The sequence below is a fragment of the Cynoglossus semilaevis genome, chromosome 14 (genome assembly GCF_000523025.1).
Source record: "Cynoglossus semilaevis isolate Cse_v1.0 chromosome 14, Cse_v1.0, whole genome shotgun sequence".
Lineage (NCBI taxonomy): Eukaryota > Metazoa > Chordata > Actinopteri > Pleuronectiformes > Cynoglossidae > Cynoglossus > Cynoglossus semilaevis.
The window spans coordinates 22,224,003-22,244,577 of NC_024320.1; the positions used below are offsets into that span (position 1 = coordinate 22,224,003).

General features: G+C 41.0%; 1 long non-coding RNA gene across 1 annotated transcript in view; it reads right to left on the reverse strand.

The window, feature by feature from the left end:
- The window catches only part of LOC112488082 (uncharacterized), a 138,298-nt gene that overhangs the window by 50,856 nt on the left and 66,867 nt on the right, over positions 1 to 20,575 (reverse strand). The window contains exon 2 of the long non-coding RNA XR_003051806.1: positions 15,813 to 15,900. This is a non-coding gene — a long non-coding RNA (uncharacterized LOC112488082). The remainder of the gene's footprint in view (positions 1 to 15,812; positions 15,901 to 20,575) is intronic.

The window sequence follows — 20,575 nt, forward strand, 5'->3', positions numbered from 1 at the left end:
TACGACTGCAAAGCTGATGAGATTTCTCTTCCGCTGCACATGAAATGTGACATGAGGACACTGATGTATGTGGAGCAGGGAGAGGGAACTGGGATGTGAGACACTCCACGACTCCCTCTTTTCACAGTTAATGATATGACGCGTAGCACGTAAACCAAAAACTCCTCTTCTGTTTTAAAAGCCATCAGCTCTCAGGCGTGTTTCTATTCCAAACATCCCCGAACAGCTCTAATAGGTGGCCCTAACGAGCTCGGCTCCGTCCTCCGCTACCATATTGGCCGCATGCTTGTGATGCTTATCAGCATGATGAATGCAGCATTAAGTTCAAATGAGTTGGAAGATTGGGAAAGAGGGAGAAGTCGTGTTTAGCATTGCATGATTTGGTCGTGTTTTTCTGCATCACGTTGCACACAGATGGCCTATTATTTTAAACACGTTTCCAGATACGACGAGCATCGGAGGGAAGTGGAAAATCTGAAAAGACGACCAGCTTGATTTGAAACTTGGGGGGAAAGACTGAGGAAAAAAAGATGAAGATAAAAGAAGGATCCTGAGAATTCATCAGCATGAGAGAACAGTTATATTTGTATTTTATAATTATTATATATATTTTTTTATTTTAAAGACATCCCAGGGCCATCCTGTAACAAGGTAGGTCCAACGTAAGGATCTGGGTCCAGACTTGACACTCTGACCTATTAATCTGGCACAGACTTTTTTTTTTTTTTTTGCTTCGTGTGCTTCTGTGTTTATTTACACTTTTATGTTATGACCTTCAAAGGAACGGCAGATTCAGTTCAGTGCTTTGATACGAAGACAATTTTACAGTGTACATAAATACTGTCGCAAAATATATGAAATATACCATTAAATACAATTCTAAACATGTTAAATAAACCATTTAAAATGAACTGTTGTGTTTAAGTCTATATAAGAAATATTACATTTCTCTTTTCCTAATCACTTATTTTTAATAAATTTACCTGAACTTTATTTTTTGTCGATGCTGAGGTTTAAACCTTTGACAATTTTGCTTTTGTTTTTAAATAATAAAAAAAATAAAATTATGTGGGGGCTTAAACCTACAACCTTCCATCACTAATCATTATTCATTATTATGACAATTTTGCTTTTGTTTTTAAATAATTTAAACCTACAACCTTCCATCACAGTGTCATTAATAATGTAATTTAAGATTCCATGTTAATCAAATGCAGTGTATTTGTTTTGTCATTCAAATATAGTCAAATATATCACAGGATGGATATGTTTTTTACTGTATGTTTTTGCTTTTAAACTTGTAATTTGATCTATATTTAAAGTTAAAAGGTCAAAAACCCCTGGTGGCGTTTTATTATTTCCATAACAGATTCCTACCGTAACGGAACGTGTTTCCTAGTTTATTATTCGCAGCTAAGTGTTGAAAAGTGTCGGAGTGAAATCTCTTCAGTTACAGAAACCAAACTCTACTGACGGTACGTTTCAGACGGCGATGGTTCCTGACACGTCACTCAGAGCAACACCAACAGACCACCACACGTTGGTGGGGAGTCACACGTCTAACGTCCCGCACCACAGCTTGATCCCACTGCGTTCAGACAACGTGGCACAGCTGGCAGAGAAAAGAGCAGGCAGCGTGTTAGATGACCCAGGGTGGAGGACAACCTTGGTGACGGGGAAAGGCCGGCACTAATTAATGCTGGACAGCAAGGTTGACTGTCACAGCATCATCACCGTCATCATTAGAGGAAAAAGGGGGCGCCGTTCTGAGATTCTCCCCCACAGTCACCCCCCCTCCCCCCCCACACCCCGGCTAGTACCACAACCAAAGACCCTGGAGTGGGGACCAACCCTGTGCATGATAATTAGGTGAAAAGACTGACCTTAAATGTGTCTGTCAAATTAGTGAGTCAGTGAACGAACTGTATTTTTTTTTATTGTTTGTCCTTTTATTTTCCCTCTATATGTAGATGATGCACCGATTTCAATTTGTCAAATCCCAACTACAACACTGCAGATACCGAGGGCCGTTGTTGCAGATTCGTTATATCAGATGCTTATAAGAAAATAGAATAAAGTTGAAGCTTAAAAATGTTTTTTTTTCTTCCCAAAACTTAATATATGTATATGTATATAAATGTAAACATATCGCGGTAGCTGCGTTCCAAGACCCACCGCTGAGAGATGCTACGATGCATGAGCCAATCAGCGTGAGGAAACAGAAGAGCATTAGCCAATAGTATGCTGTGTACGATGTCGTCTAAGTAAACGAAGCTAGCAGCGATCGTTCTCAAATGCGCTTATCTCAATTTCAAAACGAGAATCCACATTTCTTAAGCTAAAACGTTCATATATAGAATTATTTTATAATGTCTTTGAGTTTAGTTTTTGCTATATTTCTTGAGTCGGATAAAAAAAAAAAAGCCTTGTACTGATGGAGCAAAAAAAAGATAAGGGCGATATAGAGAGGGGACACTGTACATATACATATATATATAATATACTTGGAAATAAATGGACATTTCAGTCCTTTGACTACTAGAGTTTAATAAATAAAGTATTCCCTGGATCAGATCAGTATTCATCGCTCGCAATTTATGGATTCATTTATCAACGACATTTTATTTGTTTCCTCTAATGGACCCTGGGGGTCCGGCCGTGGTCTTGGCCGGTCACCAGTGTTGGAGCTTGATTCCTCTTCACACGAGCCTAGTGTTAACGCCACCGGCCAAGTTCACAGATTTGACTGACTGTGGACTTAATGCCGCTTGCCTTGTTTTCAGCACTTGTCCCTCCACATTTGCCACCCTGGCTGCACAATTTTCCTCCAATTCTAATTATTCATCAGCTCGTTATGCCTGCGTTTGGGCGCCTCTTCTAATTAGAGGCGACGCAGCCTTTGGTCTCAGGCTAGCCCCGAATGAGGGAACCAGTTCTGAACCAGTTCTTGTCATATGCCTGCTGAGGACTGGGTGACTGCCAGCCCTCGCTTAGTGTACTGGGAGGAACGAGGCGCGTCACGTGACTTCATTCTGTCGCACAGAAAAACAAACAACAACTTGTAAATACAACATAAATTGACATCGATGATGAAAAACTGTGCAAATGTTATAATTCATTTCTAACAGATTCATGACATACATTAGTCTCCTGACTTTTCGGCAGTCAACACTGTATGACTATAGAACAGCAGCACTGTCTAAAGCAGGATCCTTCAAGCATTAGCATTAGCGTCCCACAAACAATGCTACAATATGCATAGGAAAACTTTTAGAATATATATACATTTCTTCTTTTATTCACTGTTCAATGAACAACTTTAATGAACATGTTTTCACCTCTGAATATAACCACTGAATAGTAAACTGTTAATCTGATTCTTCAGTCTTTTTTTCTTGTCCAAAACCTGTCCATTTTGCGCTAGCTAGCTAACACGCTAGCTTGAGGAGCAGAGCAGTTTGATAACAGGTGCAAACTGCCAGGTCTACACAGATTATGATGGCGTCATGCCAAAGTTGCTGATGTCACACAAGGTGCTTTCAGGTACCATCGGAAACTGGTAAAAAAATCCGACAATTACATCATTTTTAGACGTGCTCTTCAGTACAAAAAAGCAAAACAATAAAACAAAAAAATTTAAACAACGAAAAAAATTTGAAGGCTTTTTTCTTTTTATCTTCCCTCTAATTTTCTGAGACCCCACTTTGAAAACCACTGGTATAAAGGACAGATGGTGACGCCGAGGATCACGCGTTCAGGATCTGCTCAATCACCAGCTGGAGTCAAACTGGGGAAAATGTGACAAGAAACTCCAGAAGCAGCTACAGTAGAATAAAAACATGCTTTCATAAAGAATCCACCTTTGTCTCTGTTGTAGATCTTCGACGATAAGTACGAACTTTTCGTGATCTGAAGTTTTTTTTTCTTGAACTCATTAACATGAGGCCTGAAGGCAGAACGGCACATAATGATTCATCTTCTACAGCTGAAACCATTTCAGGGTCACAGGGGGAGAGCGGGCCAATCACAGCGGCCATCAGGGGAGGGCTACACCGTTCAGCAGTCCGTCACGGGGGCCACATGTTGAGACCAACGACCATTCACAGTCACTTTCACACCTACGCTACATTTAGAGTCAACAATTACTCTAACGCCGTATGTTGTTGGGATATCTCACACACACAGAGAACATGGGTTACCATGAGGGATTGAACCGATGACCTCCTTGGTGTGAGGCAAAAGCACTTAACACTTTTTCACAGCATCACCAAATGATTTATAGGTGGTTTTAGTGATACATTTTTAGACTGTTTAGTAGCAAAGTACAGTTGATATCAGAATTGGAAATCAAGTGTTTGGACAATACCGCCATACTGCATGTCGGAAAAAAAGTTAATATCGCAGATCCGTAATCACAACTTTGTGACTCAACCGCATCAATTTAAATTACCATAATAGGGAAGATGAAGCTGTTAGCTAACCCTGCTTCTCAAATTCAACTTCCCTAGATCGTCACCTGGGTTTAAAGCAACTGTTGAGTTGAGTTTCTCCGGCCCACTAATATTTAAACAGTTCCATCCAGAAGATTCCTGACCAATAGTGAGAGAAAAGACAGACAGAGGGCAGCATGACTTTATATGAAATACACAATGTTATTATTAGTATATCAAGATAACACTATTGATGAATGGTCTACAGAGTGGACATTACTGTCCTCAGATTTCAGTGTCTCACATTTACCTACATCTATGTGCTTGTACAGAACAGTAGCTGTGTGAACGTTAGCTTTGCTGCTACTAGCCTTGAATGATACTCTTCGTCTTCTTCCCTCCTCCCTCGTCTGGTCTGCCCCTCTCGTCTCGTCCTGCTCAGGGACAGAGCTAACACTGCGAGGTGATCCCGATCACAGAACACGACACACACACACACACGGCCTCGTTCTTTAAGCTGACAAAGACTTGCACATTTGTTTGCCCTTTCATGCACACATGCACTTGCGCACAAACAAAAAGTCCGTTTCTAATTGAAGCTTGCGGTATGAGCAGAGAAATATGTAATCCTGACATTTAGTCAAGGGAGATTTGGGGGAAAGGAGGAGAAATTCTAGCGCTCAGGCTGAGCTGGGCCTGGGGCGTGATGGCAGACAAAAGGACAGCGGCAGGAACAGAGGCTGAGATAGGGAGCGGCGGAAAGGTCATCTCCGTGAAAAGGCTAACGTGTCACTGCTTTTGTTCCTGGCCCTCAGAACATATGTTTGGCCCTCCTCCATTGCCCCCCCCAACATCCCCTGCTATCAGACTGAAATCTAAGCCCCAGCCTCCTGATCACAAGTGCAGAACACACTGTCACACACACACACACACACGTACACAGCGGACAGTGGGTGTGCGGCTACAGTGCAGTTGTTTCAGATAAACGGATAAAAGTCTGAAGGCGTTGCGTTACCACTCTAAGTGCTGGAAAGCACCAGCAACCAGAAACACCTGCTCCTGCGCACGGCAATCAAGATAAGCAGCAGGTGACAATGGAGAACAAATTAGCACATGCTTTAGCGCTAATGGGTGAAGGCTCCTTCACACATGCACCGGAGCACGGACTGTCAGATATCAAAGTTCACATGACCACATGACTCTGGATGCTACTTAAAAACAAGAACAACTTGACTTTTGATTTCCTAAGTGGAAAAGTGTGATGCTAACATTTTTGTAGTCCGCACTAAATTATTCTATGTTAGAAATATATGTGTGCGAAGGTAATATTTTAGATACATTTTGTTGTTAAAGATAGATAGCTTCATGTGAGCAAAGAATTGGGAAAATAAAAAAAAAGCTAGAAGCTAACTAAAAAAAGCTGTTCAAATAGCACAAATTAGCCAAGACATGGAAATAATTTAGCTCAGTAATATTTTAAGGAGAGCAAAAAACATGAGTTAATAAATTAAACAACAAGACAAGTTATAATATGACAGCCAAAGATGTTAATTTAGCTCAGTAATATTTTAAGGAGTGCAAAAAACATGAGTTAATAAATTAACATTGTGCTAATGCTATCATTATTATTGGGAAGCTGTAGCTTTTACAATAAAAATGATTGCATTTGTTCAATAAATCCCATAAGCTATATTTTAGCCCTTACTTAAATTGCTACGCTAATTCATTAGCATAACAGGATGCAGATGCTACTCATACAAACTGAACTTTGTATTGGGTAAAACTGTTAAGTCAACAGCACCGGACTACAACATTCAAGATACGGGAACACTGGCGCCAACTCCAGGACAACACAGCGACCACAGAGCTGAACCAACAAAATCAAAAAATAGCTAAAAGATAACCAAAGCTGAGAACAGACACACGTTGACACAATGAAACGACACGAGGCCGGAGCCGCGGACGGTACGTTAATAGACGGACAAATATAGCTATAAACAGGAAGGTGCAGACAGTAGTTGTTTAGATTAGCTTAGCACAGACGGAGGCAGGAGGAAAACTGTGAGATAAACTAAAGTCGTGGGGTCTAGAATACCTACAGTAACTGGACTTTTTGTTTTGTTTCCAACAAACAATCATCACATGACATCACACTACAGCCATTCCTGCAGTTGTGTTTTTTCACCTTTTGTTTGGTGTTTATTTATTTTTTTCTCTCTAATCTGCTGCTGGCGTGGATTTCATTTTCAATTTTCTCATCTCATTTGGAAACAATGAATCAGTCCTAATCTAAAAACTGACTTCAATTTCACATTTCTCTGATTTAATGTGTTTCCTGTGAACTCTATTGACCTTCTATTGTCCATGTGAATACAGTTGGTCGACTTCAGGGTTTTAAGTGACCTCAGCGTCGCCCCTTCTGACCACAAAGTATCAGTCAGAGGACGCGCTAAAACCAGTAGCGTTGTTTCAGTCAAACCGACACATTTAGTAGCATGTCTAATGCAGCAGCATCTGCTTCCTGTCAGGTATCGGCTCGACTCCGAAGTCTCTTCATGCTTCGGGACATTTACCCATAAAAATTTATGATCAAGCTATTTCACCTCATATTGTATGCAGTAAAATATACGACAAGAATGTACCAGTTTTATCGCTTCACTTGTTAACATGAACCTGACATAACTGGATAAAAAAAATAACCTCAGGTATTAAAGAAGGCGTCACTCCCTGTGGCAACAAATTGTGTTTCTGTAATAGTGCAAATGATTAAAGGGGAACGAGTTGAATATGAATTCAGAAAATTCCAAAAAAAAAAAAGAAAAGTTGACATTGAAGGAAAACTGCAGCAATGTTGCTTAATGACTGACTCAAAATGTTGGGTTTTATTGCAACCCAGTAGGTGGCAGTAATAGATCTCAAAGAATTCCAAGCTTCTGCTGGAAACGGTAATGTTGAGGGAGGGGCGGGATCAGCTCATGTTAGATTACTGTGGTACAGAAACTTTCATGTCAATGTCAACATTTTTTGCCAGAAAAAGCAATAAATATATAGTTTTTTCTTTTTTGTTTTTTTTTTCAGAATAATGTGTCAGTTTATCGGTTTGCTTTTCAGCTAAATGCATTTGTGTTTTTTCTTGAAAACAAAGTGAGTTTTTTTTAATACATTAAAAAACGTTAGAAGACCAGTTATGGAACAGCTCAAACTATGTTTTAGCGCCCCCTGCAGGTTAGTTGCTGCTTGCTCTTTTGTCGTCAAAAAGATTATCTATGGCATATATATAATATATATGTATTTATTTATTTATATGACATATACGTATGTCATATTATATGACATATAGGTATGTCATATATGTCATATATAAGACATCATCTTCTACATATATATACATATATATATATGTATATTCATTCATTGTAACATTGTAAGAGTGTATTAAAAGCCGTCATGGTTTGGTCCGTGCTGTGGGAGAAAATATGTTACTAGAACATGAAAACTTCTTTTAAAAACTTTCACCTATTACTAAGTGAGGCTGAAGTGGGGCCAAGCGTTGGACATGGTGGCCGTGAATATGAAAAATATACTTCTGTCAAACTCTCCTTCAGGACCAGCCTTCAACACTGCAGCGCCCACTCAGTAAAGCTGTAGGATACAGAGCGTACAGTAGGTCTGGCTGGTGGTGGACGACGGGGAGACGGTGACGTCAGCCTGCTGGTTTTGTCAGGCCGCTGATGGCATCCATTCATCATGTAGCCCTGGAGGAAGCCGAATGTTGGCCTAATGTAAATATAATGGCATATTTTACTGTTAAACAGAAGCAGACCATATCCCCTAATCTGGACAGCTTACAGTGTATATACAGCGGCTGCCAACAATCCACTCCAGTCACAGCTGACATTTCTGAATGAGTCTTTCTTTGCAGTGAAGACAGATTTTCTTTTTTTTTTGGGGGGGGGGGGGTTTACAACCTTAAGGGTTGTTTTCTTTAGGACTTTTGATATTTTAGACCAGAGGTTCTCAACAGGAGGTCCGTGGCCAATAGATGGTCCACGTGATGGTGTTGTGGGGTCCATGATTTTTTTTTTTTTTTTGGTTCATTCATATGTTGAGTTGCATTGTAAGATTTTAAAATTATTTTATTCAATAGAGAGAAAAATAATCCAACATCCACTCCTACCAGCAGAGGCGCTGATGAGTGATCTGCCTGGATTCATCACGGATGAGGTTTAAATGACGCACACGTCTCTTTGTATGTTCTGGTACGTCAAGAGCAGAGAAAGATGTAGAGGAAGACTCTCCGTCACTTCAACGACGTAAACACTCAAGTCCCATGATGCACCAGCTAGCCTCCCTTCACGACCTTCTTTTGTCATATTGTCTCTTCACACCAACTGCACTGAGCACCGTGACCTACATTCCCAGTTGACTGATTAGACTGGTCACTGTTTATACACTGGTGCAGCAGTGGTCAGGGTTTGAAACGATACTCAACCTAAATACGTACAACCTACAGATGTATTTTACAGATTTGTTTTTTTTTTTTTTTTGAAAATTTAATTGTTACCATAGAAACAAATAAAAAGAAGATATCCTAATTCTCAATTAATCATTGATGTCAGCCCAAAGACAAAAAAAAAAGATTCTGTCGAAACATTATATGCAGAAGTATTTCGACTCAGATAAAAACTTTGAAAGTTTTTTTTTTTATTTCTCTAGGAACTTGTCACCCGAATAGTAAAAGGTTTATCTAAGAAAATGATTGTGCAGAATCATCACCTAATAAGAATGTCAAACAGTATACAGTACGTAACAAATAATAGCTAGCCAATATGATACCTTTAAAAAAAAAGTTTTTACTAAATTAAAGATAGCTTTAAGTTAGTAAAATGCTAATTACAGGGCAGCAAGAAGTAACAAAATATTAGCTAAAGCTAGGATGCTACAACTAAAAGTTAGCCCTAATGAGATATGATAGCCAAAATGCTCTCACGCCATGGCATAAAATGAACCTGGAAACATTCAAGTCTAACTTCAAGAAGTCAATGGAAACTTGCCAAAAGATAGAAAGATAAAGGAACAGCTTCGAAAGTTGTTGTTTTCTCTCTCTCTCGGAACTTTAAACTTGTCTTTATAAAAGTCCTGGATACATCAATAAACTTGTCTTTGTAAAAGTCCTGGATATTAGATGTAGTTTTTTGTCAAATACATCATCTATCTCCTCATTACTGCTCTCACAGAAACAACACAGATAAAACCCTCTTTCTTCTTCTTCTTCTTCAGTCTTTTTTATACAGTATGCATCATTTGTTTTGCGTGTGCCATTCGCATCCGTGCCGTCTTTGCATGTACGAGTCCTTGCCATCTGTACGTTTTTTTTTTTTTCTACTCAGAAACCTGGAAAAATCAGAGGTCTCAAGGACAACACCGCCGGAGCGTTGATAAATAAATGATAGCGTGCAGAAATAGCACAAAGTACCGTTGGTTACGTGAAAAACCGAGAAGAAAGGAAGAAAGAAAGTGATTAGACAACAGGAGCGCTGGCGATAGTTCCCTCTCTTCACGGTCTCTGAGGACCCGCGAGACCATCCTGAGAGCAGGCACGACAACCAACAAGGCAACCTCTCAGCCCACATCAGGCTGCCGCCGACTGTGACGTTCACCCAAGAGACCCAGGGTCCACTCGCCACCGGAGGCAGCAAACTCCTACAAGCTCTTATGTGCTCATAGGACGGTTTAGGGTTAGATAACGAACCAAAAAAAAAAAAAAAGTAAGGATTTTTCAAATTTATTCAAGCTCTCGTGACCTTATCTTGTCACACTGCTAGCGATAGCGTGCGCATGTGTGTGTTGGTGTGTGTTCAACGTCCATAAAAAGACTTGACCGCTGCTTAATGTGACCAAGAGTGTATGCGTATAATCCCGGGGCATTAATTCACAGGACGTGCTGGTGCCGCCCTGGTGGCCAGGCTGACCAAAGGAGCTGTCTCACAATCAGGGCGTGAAATGCTAAAGAGCTTCCAGCAAACACGCCTGCGTGGTGTTTCCTCCACACTACTGCTCATTTGACATTTAGTAAATCATTACTTCAGCCGTGGCCTGAAGGTCCGCTCACACACGTGTTATAAAACTCCTTCCATGGTCACTGTGCATATACCCGTGGGGACAAGGGTTTCTTCACAGCTCAGCGTGACCTGATTTCATTCCTACGCAAAGGAAATTATGACACATTAAGGTGTGGGGATGAAACCCAACACAAACCCTGTTTTTTAATAACGATAAAAAAAGAGCAATGTACAATAATAATAGTAAATCATAGCTAGCCAAAATGAACATTTTTATGTTTAAATAGGTTTCCCAAAATACCAAAATAAATCAAAATGATAGCTGTAAGTTCATAAAATGCTAATTAAAGGGCGGCCAGAAGTAACAAAATGTTAGCTTAAGCTAGGATACGGTAACGACGAGTTAAATAAAAGATATGATAGTCAAAATGCTGTAACGTCATGTCATAAAATTAACACGGAAACATTGTACAAGGACAAAAAAAAAAAAACGAACTATTTCATATTGTTCTCCAAATGTTTTTTTTTAAAATCAACTGAAGTCTGTCAGCCTCCACCCTTGGTGTCTGGGCCGGTTTGGACCTGTCAGCTTTTCTCACATCACACACACGTCCCAAACTTCCTCCTGGCTCCGTGATCATCATCAGACGGGGTGATGAACGTCGATAAAAACCCAAGAATTACAGCGACCACAGATCTGTCTGCCTGTCTCTCATCTGCCCAGCTGCCAACAGCTGACGGACAGTTGATGGTTGGAGACATTTTGTGAGATTGACAGGTGGGTGGAGGGGGGTGTTGGCACTCACACAAACTACACTTCCAAAAAAGTCCTCAGAAAAAAAAATCTGTGATTTAGGTTTTCAACAAAATATAAAACCCAGGCATACTTTTTGCAAAAATTATTACTCGAAAGTGTGACTTCAGTGACAGTAAAACCTAGGCATACTTTTTGCAAAAAGTATTACTCGAAAGTCCTGGACCGACCAGCCTGCAGTCCATGAAGTAAAGAATCAGACTGTGGCAAAAACAGACGGACAGGATTTTTTTTTTTTTAAATGCAGGAGGTCCTCGACTTAAATCAGAATTCTGTTTCTATGCCGTAACGTAGAAATCTTCAGAATAAGTCTGGACTCACATTCTGTACATACGTACCTACAGTTTATCACTCATCTATGCATCTATGCTAGCACAGGGACAACATCATAGTCTGAGTTTGACTTATGCCTGGAAGACAGAAGAAAGGAGGAAAAGTCCCCACAAAACCAACACAAACTACAAAAAGCAAATCCAGCCCAATTCAACGTAGGGCGAACAACCGCCAAATGTAAACGAAGTTGCTTCCTCTAATTAGCATTAGCATTAGCTAATTCTGTGATAGTGACACATGTGAACACGAAGGTCAAAAAAGACCCTTTAATATAAATGGCATACATTATGTTAGAGTTCATCTCAGACCATTATACGATGGATAAAATATACATTTAAATATATTTCCGCTGTCACAGTGTGATTGATTTTCCACAGAACACGAGCAAAAAAAAAATCGATGGATTTACTTTGTCCTCCGTTGCGAAGCTACGCATTCAGGGTTTCAACGGCGAGTAATTAATTTTCTAATACGAGGTAATTCCTACGCAAACATATGATATCATTATCGTCTCCTTAAAATCATGTCTGGCCCCTGTTTATCATCGGCACTCTCTTAATTGCTCCAAAACGAGCGCAGCAGCCGCTTTAATTAATGTAAATGGAGAGAGAAACCTGCGCCTCCTGCCTTCGTCATTATATTGTTTTATAGGAGTGCTTTAAACCCATTGTCCGCGTGATTAGCTAATAAAGAGCTCCTAATGCCTGGTCGTGCACTCACTCTGAACATCCTTCTTTTAATCCATAAGCTCTTAAGGCGTCCATAACCAGTAAAGTGTACAAAAGCAACCTTAACAGTCCATAGACATTCACACGCACTTAATATCAAGGAGTGAAGAGACAGAGGCAAAGAGAATGGAGTGTGTGTGGGTGAGAGTCATTAAGGAGGCAGATAGGAAGCGAGACATTTTAATGTTGGCCTTGAGAGGTTTGAGCGGGCAAAGACGTGGGATCGATATCATAAGAAACCATCATCTCACTGCGTGTGTTTCATTCTGGAGGCAGAACTCACTTTAACAAGGGTTTGATGCAGCACTTGACCTCAGATTGTACAACGATGAGATACAATCAAACGCAGGAACACTGGCTAAAATGCAGTACAAAAAAAAAACAACAAAAACCCTAAAAGCGAACTTTCTTAGTAATGCATTTGATTTACAACAGAAAAAGAAGAAGAAGAAGCTTTTAAACGGGAAACGTTTTGGAAATCGGTGCCTGGAAATGTACATCAAAAGATGGGAACCAAACAGTCTGTAGGTATTTATCTGACACTTCTAAACGTGATATGATTTCATCCATCCATCCATCCATCCATCCATCCATCCATCCATCCATCCATCCGCTCATCCAGGATCAGGTTGTGGGAACAGAAACTTAAGCAAAAAGCCCCCGACTTCCACGTGGGCTAACCCAGACTGGGGGATCCCCATGCAGGAGAGAGTGGAGATAAAATGTCTCCACCTGGTGTTGGACCTTCCCTGAGTCTCATGTCCAGTTGGACATGTCAGAAACACCTTCCTTGAAAGTCACCCTGACCACCTCAACCGCCACGTTTCTACGTTCAGGAGTCAAGTCTCTCTCATTGCCTCAGTGGAGAAAACCCATTTCAGCTGCTTGTATCCACGACATGTAGTTTGAATGGGAGACAGATCTAGAGTGCAGGCAGGACAGTCCAGTAAGGACAGCTGTTCATGGTTAGCTAATGGTTTGGTCAACGTTTGACATTTGAGGAGGAGAAAAGGGAACTTTTACTTAAAGTTTGATGATTTTGTCTGTGGAACTTTGTTCATTCAAACCAAGTCATAAACATTTAGCAGCAGTTTCCATCCTAAGGTTTCGGACATTCGATCCTGACTTTCAAGTCATAAACATTTAGCAGCAGTTTCGGACATTCGATCCTGACTTCTTAGATATCTTACTAATATAAACCTTCGTAAACATTTCTATCGTACACAGTTTTGATACATTTCGGTAATCCATTAACCTGCTAATTGTGGAATCTCCTAGAACAATTGCTGTAAGAACCTTTGCAGGTTAGCTGTTGACGCTAACAATTAGGTCGTCAACATCTTTGTCTCCCTTGAATCTTCAGATTCCTTGACTATTTGACCTTCCTGTGATAAAGGTCGTGGCAAACTCGGTGTTGGCTCCGATAGATCACTCCTACGTCTCAACATCACTGTGTTTCAGACACGATTTGTGATTCGTCCCTGTTATCACTGTATTATTGGCTTTTCTTTAGCACGAGGTTATCTGAACCGGGGCTTCATTCTCAGCCCCAGAGGCAGTACGAAGCAACAAGGCTGAGGTGGAGAGCCGAGGCGCTACGAAGCACTCGCTGCGGACCTATTGGGTTTCCCCTCAGGGTGTGGATGAGAGTGTGTGAATATGTGGTTTGGAAGTGTCTCCGTTGTGGTGGAAGTAACCTGGGATCAGGGATTGGAGTCAGGGACGGAGGATAATTGCTGCAGTGTGTAGTGGTGGGAGTCAGTACGACCAGTGCCTGAAGCATTTGGTTGTTTTCTAAAAACAGAAGACAAATGAAGTGTGGGGCATCACACCGCAGACGACAGACGACAGACGAGGTCTTATCTAAACATTAAACCGCACGTCTGTGACATCGCGTCGTATTTCCAGTACCGTTTAGCTTTAGGGCTGAGGTAGGAATCTGAAATACTCTTATTCATACGGACTTCATATCTGGAGGCTTCACGTCATCCAGATCCTTCATGTTCTCCACTGATACGACCTGACCGTTCAGGTCGTATAAACAAGGGACGTTCATTTGGATCTGATTTTTGATCAAATACACAGATGACAGGAACTGGGTTTGAACCTGGGCATTATGTACAATAGTCCGTTGTCCGTTGACATAGTCCACGTTGTGCAGTGAGTCCTTCATGTTACAATCCATTAGGTCAAAAGTTCACAGTCCACAGAGTGGGCAGCTAGCACCGCTAGTCTGTCCAATCATCGTCTCTGCTACCGATACGCAACATCTATTGGTCTGAAATACCATTACAACAGCAGTATGCAATTAAAAAAGTACATTTGTAAATAAGTAACAAACTCCAGACATTTCAGTGGAGCCGTTCTACGTTGTATCCAAATACAAAAACGACAAAATACGGAAACCTTGAACCTAACACTTCAAGCTGTTACCAATCAACCCTCTCGCCACCCGAAGTCCCAGAATGCTTCTTGTACGACTCAGAGCTTCAGAGCGTCTACCCGTGCACCAACTGTGTTCCCAAAAAAGATAAAATATTTCCTTAAAAATCAAATGGGAGGGAAACCTTAAAAGTCCTTTCACTCCCAACCAATGCCAGAGCAGATGATTTGAAACCTGAGAAAAAAGTATTTCAAATTATTTTTCATGTGCAATCTATTTCCATGACATTTCCTTTGATCTGCTCCGACTAATCCGTCATGATTTAAAGAGCGCAGGTTAACTGCAAATATAAAATGAAACAAAGATGGCACCGAAGAGGGAATAAATGCTTCGGGAAAAAAATGAAGGTAATTCCTGGGAACTGACATGAGCAAAGTTCAAAGGACTCTGGCTTAAGTACTTTCATAAAAACGGGTCAGAAACATGATATCCTGGTGTGTTTGTAATGTGTAACATATCACAATGTGTTTCACATACATTACTGTAAAGTACTTCGATTTTTGTGCAGCGTTGTTTTCAGCTGTTTTAGCTTTTAAAACCTATATCATTGACTTTGAGGTAATATTTTTTTTACTGTTGTTTTGCCAATAGACGAGTCGATAAGGGCGCTAACCGAGGGGGATAAATACCCTAAACGCAGTAAATTGCCTGAGGCCTGTGCGGAACTGTTGTCAATAATGCAGCTGTGGAGATGGGAGCGGAGAGCAAGCGTGGAAATGTAGAATCAGCCTTTTGGAATCAGCGTTGAAATCATATATGCGACCAAACACAAGTCAGACGATGCATTTGCATCTGCATGCATACAAATGCACAGTGATACTCACTCGCACAGGCGGAGGAGAGGAAGACACACACTATCCCCCGGTATTAATTTTTCATACCATCATGCTCAATACAAAATGCAATAAGTGTTTCTTGTAAGACGACTCCCGGGCACTTACAGCACTTGAGCATTCGTCAAGGTTCTCCACAGAGTCCGGCCTACGTGTTTGTCTGACTTACTTTGTCTCCTGCAGGATGACATCCGATGCTGAAGACGCCCAGGGGCTGCAGTGGAGTGGAGTGGAGACGAGTGGAGTGGGATCCGGAGCTGTAGACACAAACATTTAAATTCATTAGATAAACTGATGTTCAGAAACATTTTGTATTTCCTTTAAGGCTCAAAGGACTTCTAGAGTCACAGGTTTATAAAACCTAATGACGGAGTCTAATAGTGACAGGACACATGGATGGATGGATGGATGGAAGGATGGATGGATGGATGGATGGACTTTGCTTTCCTTTTTAAACAACTCAACATGAGAAATAAATAAGAAATAAAATCTCTATTTAAAAAACCAAAGGATGCACCAATTTTTCGGGTTAAATCAAAGGATTGCTGTGATCCCAGGGGTCTTACATGTACCTTGACCTTAGCTCAAAATCAGCTTCAACTTTTATATTAACAATGAAAGAAAGTGTATGAAAAAAGAGTTGGCTGAAACATACATATAATAACATAACTAAGTATAAATAAAAGTAACCCCTGCTGTTGGCCAAAGAACTGATGAGTTCCAATAAATAGATCAGGTTCTACCAGTGGAGAGCGCTGGTAGAACATAAACAATTAACATAAAAAATATTAAAATACATATGTTTAAATATTTAGATAAATATTCAACATATTAATTCTTTATATATATATATATATTTTTTTTTTTTCTAATTTTCACTGCAGGTACATGGCTTTAGCCTGGACGTTTGAACAGTAGCTTCTAAGCCAAACAGGTGTGAACACCGCTGCTCTAAAGTCACGCCACAATGTAATAATGCATTCAAAATTGAATTGAATTGAAATTAAATAAATACTGGAAAAAATTTGGAGAGAAATCCGATTAGAGAACTTAAAGCAAATAATCAAAGATTTGTGTTTATGTTTAGCATTTCATACTTCTAAATCACCAGCTCCGTTTTACTGTTAGCTTTCTGGCTAATTGGTAGTTGCGCAGAGGAGTGACAGCGATCTGAGGATTTGCTGCATCAGCTGTGTGTTTGGGAGGAAGAAAAGGACACTGACATGCAAATGATTGTCTTGAACTTTATTGAGCGGCTACATTTAAGTTAATTTGCAGTTGGGGAGTGGCTAATGGAAGTCGGCTCCTCCAGTAACTCTTAAGGAGTCAATCCACCTGATTTAGAGGAAGCGAGCGCATAGATCTTCTGATTGACAGAGCTGTTACTCTGCATGTGACATAACCGACTGACAGGGAAAGGGCATGGAGAACCGTGCTGGCTTCAGGGAGGTCAGGGCTGTTTGCGTATGTACCTGCAGTGTATCACAAATGCCCCGGTGTACAGAGTGTTCCAGATGTTGGGGTGATCCTAGCGGGATATGGAGTTAAGTGTTGTTTTTAAGCCTTCAGGGTGAATCATAAATGTTGCACAGGGGACTTCATGAAAAATGCAGCGTGTATGCCCCCTCCCCTCTGCAACCCCACCCCCCCGGCCCCTGGTTAGCTAAAACGGAGGCCTGATGTACCTCTGGGAATGAGGCATGTTAGTGTAGCATCATGCTCTGATTACAATCATAACAAGGGAGGAGTTTCATGGAGATGACAATAATGAAAACAGGAAGTTGGTTAATTCAGGCCTCAGCTCTGAATATGGAAACAGAATATCACGGCAGTGAAGCAATGTTCAGAGGAGCTAGGCCTCTCCACGGGGGCAAAGGTTAAATATACAGTTTGAACTGGGAGGTACAGTAACGTATGAAGAAAACATGGACGGTGTACAAAAAGAGGAGGAGCTCGACTCTCGACCTGATCGTTTTTACCAACTGGTACAAGTACAACAATCACTACAAGTAATTATATGCCAAATATATATAGCCAGTGTCACCAAGTTATTTACTATATTTTTCTGGAATTCTATCGCTCGACCGACCGATCCATCCATCCAATCATCCATCCATCCATCCATCACCCAACAATCACACAGGTAACATCTGAGGTCCAGACAGAAAGACCATTAGTTGCCAACAGGGTTTGAGCCTTTGATCTTCTTGCTGTGGGACCTTCACAGGAGAACAAAATAGCAGGAAGTGACTCTTAACTGATTGACATCTAAATGCTCTCTTGGCTAGTTCGTTAGTTCGTTAGTTTGTTCATTCGTTCATTCGTTTGTTCGTTTTTTTTTTCCTCCTTGGGGCCAATTTGTGGCATGTAAAAAAAATGAATATACATATTTCAGTTTGTTATCCCACCCTCCCCTAATGACTGCTGGGATTGGCTACAGCTGCCACATGACGCTGGATAGGCACGAGCAGTAGAAGCTGAAAGACTGAGACTCAGTTGAATGAGACACTGTCGGTAAATGTTGTAAAACTGCGCAACCCACATAAAACTTCCCTGCTGTCAATCAAACACAACGTTGGCTTTAACGTGTGTTATGATTTACCATCTATTTTCCTCTAAATGGGATCTGAATTTACGATTAATAAACTCCAAACCAGAGAAGTCCAAACTTCTCTGACGGCTACAGAGGAACAGCAATTTTTTTTTTTTTTTTTGTCTGATGGCGGTTGTCTGATGCCAATACATTCTTATCTAAGTGTGTGTGTGTGTGTGTGTCCATGATGTTTGCCCTTTTGTGGATGTGTGTGAAGGACCCAGAAGCAGAGGAGCTAAAAGAAAAGTGTCAGGCCATAATTGGGTTACAGGGACCAGTGATGGATTAAAGCACGGCTCGGGAGACACTGCAGCAACATTAGGGTGTCTGAGATGTCAGGGCCAGAGCGCTCTCATTAATCGCCTCGGCCCTTACATTACTGCATTAGCTGTATTAGCAGCTCCGAGTCGGCTAGCGCTGTGGAATTTCCTCCGGAGGCCGGTTTTTCTTTTTCCCTGTTTCTGGAGACCGCACAAGGAGAGGTCTAAAGATTGAACCCACTGTGTGGACCGATAAATGGAACAGACCAACTGGATCACTTTCCTCCACATCTGCCATTTACTGACCAGTGATCATTAGTTGAGTGTGAGTAAGAAGAGAAACCACCCGTTCTTCGGTCGTGGGATTTTCCTGAAATATTGTCAAGTAATTTACAGTAAGCACACACAGTAAAGTCATTTACAGGAAGTACACACACACACACACACACACACACACACACACACACGCATGATCCGTCATCCCACTTCTCAATAACCTAATAGTCCTCCTGTGTGAAAATTGATTTCTAGGAGCATGTTCCGTGACCCCGGCTGCTCCCCGCGCCGCCATCGCAATCTCAGCCCTTTTTTTTTTTTTTTCTTCTTCCACTTCCATCCATCTCCTTAGCAGTACAGATATTTACACTGTAGCTGTTATTAATAAGCAGCAATTGATTTTGCCAGGCAGTAAGAACATTACGTGAGCAGCTGCCACGGTGTTGGTTACTGAGCCCAGTGGGGGGGAATGGGCCACGCTGCGCATTTGGTTGATGGATAGGAGTGGGCGGGGCAGAGGTCATGAGGGAAACCTATATGAGGATGTATAGACTAACATTAGTGATCCTGAACGGTCAACCCTTGTACGCTGCCTCTCCGTGGAGCGAGGGCTTCATCACTCATTCTTTCCTTCCTTTCTCCTCCTGGCCTCTAGGGGTTTAAGTGTGTGACTTAATCACAGCTGAAGTGTCTCTGATTGCCTCAGAGCTGCTGCCGGCCCAAACAAACCCCAGTGTAGATGCAAGCAGACTGTCTGATCTGATTATTAATCTGGCCCGGCTCGGCGACCACACTGACAACAGTGGATTTCTAGACATTTAAAAAGTCCATTTACGTCCAATTTAGACCCAGACTTGTATGAAAACTTTCAAAGAACTGAGTCATTTTTTTAAAGTGTAGAAGTCGGACTCAGATTAGTCATTAGTTTGTCCATTTTTGAAATAATTCACTTCCTAGCTTCCTGGTGTAAATGGTGTGAATGTTAAGTTTGTTTATGAATCAGTTTTGTCTTTTCGACCCAACCGTCTTTGTGATGATGTTTACGAGAAGCTGCTGGAGAAACAAAATATTTTTGTGTAAAAGAAAAAAATCTGTAAATTGACCTTGACCTTAATCTGTGCACTTGGAAGAGAAAAGAAAAAAAAAGAAAGTGCACTTGGAAGAGAAAAGAAAAAAAAGGAAAACAGGACGAAAACATCCAGTACAGGTTGTATAGGTTTACAACGTAAACGTCAGACAGATGACTTTCTCATGGGGGGGGGTGAATGGCCAGGGCTGGAGGGCAGAGAGAGCGAGGAGGTGGGCAGAGGACAGGTCGTTATAGTATCACAGTCACACACACAACTATTTCCCATGAGTCTCCTTGGTACCTGATCTGTGCAAGAAAATACTGGACTTCTCCTCTATTGTTCCTTACACTAAATGTCAGTGCTCACACACATACTGGTTTTTGGTGTCTTGTGAGCACACATTCCCGACTTCCTTCTGCAAAATGTCCCCACCATAAAAGTAGTTTTCCAAAACAAGTTCCCAGAAATATAGCTATGCCAGAATCACATACACACGGCGACACGGGTCTGTGGATTTCAACCCCCAACTCTCGAAAGGCATTTGTCAAAAACTACGCCAGAGTTGTTTTCTCCGTGAACCAATTAAGGCCACTAATATGGGGGAGGGTTGGGAGCAGCCTAAAACTAGTTTCCGTAACTTCTAGACCTAAAAGAAAAAGACACTGACATATATACAGTATGTATATATATATATATATATATATATATATATATATATATATATATATACACA